Source organism: Oryx dammah, unplaced genomic scaffold, assembly GCF_014754425.2.
Source record: "Oryx dammah isolate SB20612 unplaced genomic scaffold, SCBI_Odam_1.1 HiC_scaffold_21, whole genome shotgun sequence".
NCBI classification, from domain to species: domain Eukaryota; kingdom Metazoa; phylum Chordata; class Mammalia; order Artiodactyla; family Bovidae; genus Oryx; species Oryx dammah.
In genome coordinates, this window is record NW_024070205.1 from 67780640 (window position 1) to 67786103 (window position 5464).

A 5464-nucleotide genomic window follows, 5' to 3' on the forward strand; every position below is an offset into this window, starting at 1 on the left:
TGCTATAGGGTAGGAAATTTGGTTCCTATATTTTGAGATTTTTTTTTTCTCACAATGTGAATCCATCACTATCCTGATAATCAATAAATACAAATATACACTAAAAACTTTATAAGTCTGCTATTTTTTTCAAAGACATGATCCAGTAATTTTTCCAGCTAAAAGACTGTTTATTTATTTATTTATTTATTTATTTTTAATTTTTTACTTTACAATTCTGTATTGGTTTTGGCATAGATTGACATGAATCCACCACAGATGTACATGCGTTCCCAAACATGAACCCCCCTCCCACCTCCCTCCCCCCAACATCTCTCTGGGTCATCCCCGCACACCAGCCCCAAGTGTGCCATATCCTGTATCAGACATAGATTGGCAATTCGATTCTTACATGATATTATACATCCAATGTTCATCGCAGCACTGTTTATAATAGCCAGGACATGGAAACAACCTAGATGTCCATCAGTAGATGAATGGATAAGAAAGCTGTGGTACATATACACAATGGAGTATTACTCAGCCATTAAAAGACTGTTTTATATGCCCTATTATAGAAGCTTCTTGGACTGTCAGGAGATTCCAGAGAAAGAACTCATATGTCTGTTTGACTTGCTTTGTTCAGCACATAGCACAGGATAAATGTGCCATAGGAATGGATAAACATTCTTTACTTTTGATAGAGAATAAGTTCCTTAAAATATTTAATATCATTTTTCCAAAGAATTAACTGTAGGACAGTTTTGATTGAGATTTTTAGCTTTAGTAGGAAAATTATTTCTCAGGTCTCAAATTTGATTGCAATAGCATTTATTATAAAATGCCTATAAACCTAAGCTGTATCACATGAAAGTAAGGATTAACTGGAATCATTCTCATTAAACAAAGAATTATTATAACATAGAATCAATATTTAGGAGTTCATTTCTTTTTTATTATTTTTTAAAAGATATTTATTTTAATTGTAGGTTAATTACTTTACAATATTGTGGTGGTTTTTGCCATACTTGAACAAATGAACCAGCCATGGGTGAACATGTGTCCCCCTGTCCTGAACCCACTGCCTGCCTCCCTCCCCATCCCATTTCTCTGGGTTGTTTCAGTGCGTCGGCTTTGAGTGCTCTGCTTCATGCATCGAATTCGGACTGGTCATCTGTTTCACATATGGTAATATACATGTTTCATTGCTATCCTTTCAAATGCCCTAACCCTCACCATCTCCCAACAGAGTCCAAAAGTCTGTTCTTTACATCCGTGCCTCTTTTGCCATCTTGCATATAGGATCGGCATTACCATCTTTGTAAATTCCATATGTGTGTGTTAATATACTGTATTGGTGTTTTTCTTTCTGACTTACTTCACTCTGTATAATACGTTCCAGTTTGATCCACCTCATTAGAACTGACTCAAATGCAGTCTTTTCTATAGTTGAGTAATATTCCATTGTGTATATGTATCACAGCTTTCTTATCCATTTGTCTGCCAATGGACATCAAGGTTGCTTCCATGTCCTAGCTATTATAAATAGTGCTGCGATGAACCCTGGGGTACACGTGTCTCTTTCAATTCTGGTTTCCTTGTTGTGTTTTCCCAGCAGTGGGATTGTTGGGTCATATGGAATTTCTATTTCCAGTTTTTTAAGGAATCACCACACTGTTCTGAAGTGACTTAGCAGCAGCAGCAGCCACACTGTTCTCCATAGTGGCTGTACTAGTTTTCATTCCCACCAACACTGTAAGAGGGTTCCCTTTCCTCTGCACCCTCTCCAGCATTTATTGTTTGCAGACTTTTTGATGGCAACCATTCTGACCAGCATGAGACGGTACCTCACTGTGGTTTTGATTTGCATTTCTCTGATAATGAGTGATGTTGAGCATATTTCATGTGTTTGTTAACCATCTGTATGTCTTCTTTGGAGAAATGTCTGCTTAGATCTTTGGCCCATTTTTTGATTAAATCATTTATTTTTCTGGTATTGAGCTGCATGAGCTGCTCGTATATTTTGGAGATTAATTCTTTGTCAGTTGCTTCATTTGCTATTATTTTCTCCCATTCTGAAGGCTGTCTTTTCACCTTGCTTATAGTTTCCTTCACTGTGCAAAAGCTTTTAAGTGTAATTAGGTCCTATTTGTTTATTTTTGCTTTTATTTCCGTTACTCTAGGAGGTGGGTCATAGAGGATCTTGCTCTGATTTATGTCGGAGAGTGTTTTGCCTGTTTTCCTCTAGGAGTTTTATAGTTTCTGGTCTGGCCTTACATTTAGATCTTTAATCCATTTTGAGTTTATTTTTGTGTATGGTGCTACAAAGTGTTTTAGTTTCATGCTTTTACAGATGGTTGACTAGTTTTCCCAGCACCATTTGTTAAAGAGATCGTCTTTTCTCCATTGTATATTTTTGCCTCCTTTGTCAAAGATAAGGTGTCCATAGGTAAGCAGATTTATCTCTGGGCGTTCTATTTTGTTCCATTGATCTATATTTCATCTTTGCGCCAGTACCATACTGTCTTGATGACTATAGCTTTGTAGTGTAGTCTGAAATCAAGCAGGTTGATTCCTCCAGTTCCATTCTTCTTTCTCAAGATTGCTTTGGCTATTCAAGGTTTTTTGTGTTTCCATACAAATTGGGAAATTATTTGTTCTAGTTCTATGAAAAATACCATTGGCAGCTTGATAGGGATTGCATTGGATCTATAGATTATTTTGGGTAGTATACTCAATTTCACTATATTGATTCTTCTGATCCATGAACATAGTATAGTTCTCCATCTATTTGTGTCATCTTTGATTTCTTTCATCAGTGCTTTATAGTTTTGTATATCTAGGTCTTTTGTTTCTTTAGGTAAATTTATTCCTATTTTATTCTTTTCATTGCAATGGTGAATAGGATTGTTTCCTTAATTTCTCTGTTTTATCATTGTTAGTGTATAGGAATGCAAGGGATTTCTGTGCATTGCTTTTATATCCTGCAACTTAACTATATTCACTGATTAGCTCTAGTAATTTTCTGGTGGTGTCTTTAGGGTTTTCCATGTAGAGGATCATGTCATCTGCAAACAGTGAGAATTTTACTTCTTTTCCAATCTGGATTCCTTTTATTTCTTTTTCTTCTCTGATTGCTGTGCCTAGGACTTCCAAAACTATGTTGAATAGTAGTGGTGAAAGTGGGCACCCTTGTCTTGTTCCGATTTTAGAGGAAATGCTTTCAATTTTTTGCCATTGAGGATGTTTGCTGTGGGTTTATCAGAGATGGCTTTTATTTGTTGAGGTATGTTCCTTCTATGCCTGCTTTCTGGAGAGCTTTATCATAAATGGGTGTTGAATTTTGTCAAAGGCTTTCTCTGCATCTATTGAGATAATCATATGGTTTTATCTTTCAATTTGTTAATATGGTGTATCACACTGATTGATTTGTGAATACTGAAGAATCCTAGTATCCCTGGGATAAAGCCCACTTGGTCATGATGTATGATGTTTTTAATATGTTTTTGGACTCTGCTAGAATTTTGCTGAGGATTTTTGCATCTATATTCATCAGTGATATTGGCCTTTAGTTTTTTTTGGGGGGGGGCATCTTTATCTGGTTTTGGTATTAGGGTGATGGTGGCCTCATAGAATGAGTTTGGAACTTTACCTTCCTCTTCAATTTTCTGTAAGAGTTTGAGTAGGATAGGTGTTAGCTTTTCTTTAAATTTTTGGTAGAATTCACCTGTGAAGCTATCTGGTCCTGGGCTTCTGTTTGTTGGAAGATTTTTGATTATAGTTTAGATTTCTGTGCTTGTTAAGTTAAGATTTCCTTTTCTTCCTGGTTCAGTTTTGGAAGATTATACTTATCTAAGAATTTGTCCCTTTCTTCTAAGTTGTCCATTTTATTGGCATATAGTTGCTGATAGTAGTCTTTTATGATCCTTTGTATTTCTGTGTTGTCTGTTGTGATTTCTCCATTTTCATTTCTAATTTTATTGATTTGATTCTTCTCCCTTTTTTTCTTGATGATTCGGGCTAATAGTTTGTCTATTTTATTTATCTTCTCAAAGAGCCAGAGTTTAGTCTTGTTGATTTTTGCTGTAATCTCCTTTATTTCTTTTTCAGTTATTTCTTCTCTAATATTTATTATTTCTTTCCTTCTACTAACTTTGGGGTTTAGCTGTGCAAAAGAAAATTTTTTTCTTCAAAAGTTTAGAGTTGATTAATGAGGCTTTAGTTGCTTGTAGAAGGTGTTACCACAGCAGTCCAATTTTGTCTAATCCACTGAACTGAACTTATTTCTTTTAAAAATACCAATACAAGAATTCAAATTTAAATCTTAGATATCTGAACTTGATAATGATCCCTAGGCACAATAGATCCCTTCCCTGGTGGCTCAGACAGTAAGGAATCCACCTGCAATGCAGGAAACTGGGTTCAATCCCAGGGTCAGGACGATTCCCTGGAGAGGGAAATGGCTACCCACTCCAGTATTCTTGCCTGGAGAATCCCATGGACCGAGGAGCCTGGCCGGCTACAGTCTGTGGAGTCATGGAAGAGCCAGACACAACTGAGTGACTAAATCACTTCAACAGGCACAAGAAGCCAGGAAAAATAAAAATGCTTCCACATGTGTCAAATAATCTCATCAACTTACTCCACTGGCAAACAAATCTATTTATGGACAAGTCAGAAAAGTCATACACCCATGCATGCCCTTGAGACATGTGGTTTCAGGACACCTTGATCCCTTCTCATGCAATTATACTAAATCAGCCAGACACTAATGTAACTAACAAACGGAATAATCAGCATTGTTTGCTACTTATTCCCCCCCTTGTATTCCAATACAGGATAAGGCTGTTATGTGCTGACATTACCTTCTAAATACACTCCCTCTGCCCAGCCCTCATTGCATGTTCACCTCAGGCTGGGGAAACCCAGTGCTCCATGGTAACAAGAAACAAAAAGTTTCAGCCAAAGCCACTGGGCTAGTGTCTGTTTGTGCATCTGAAGTCTCTGCACCTCTAGTACCAACAGACCTCAGTTTCCTCATCTACAAAATAAAGAAATGGGACTAGTTGATGGAATGAACCCCATGCAGTATGCTTTAATACGTCTGATTACTACTGTATTCCTCATTTCCTTCAAGTTTGAAGTCATTTTGAAAAGTAATTCCTCCAAAAATTGACATGTTCATAGGAAAGTGGATAGCAAACTATTTCATGTTTAACACCAGTTGAGGGAGTTTTAAATTTTTTTACTTAGGAACAAAGAATTCAAAGTGCCATCTGTTTAAGAATATTTGGAAGTATATATTTCATGTGACTGATAGTTAAACTAGTTTTCATACCATTTTAACTTAATATTTTAAATCTTGCTTGTTTTTCTCAGAATTCAAAAAAATAATAAATATTTTATCATATTAAAATAATTCAAAAATTGATGATATTTCTCAAATGGCTATGTGGATATGTTCATGCATTTTTACACATTTGTT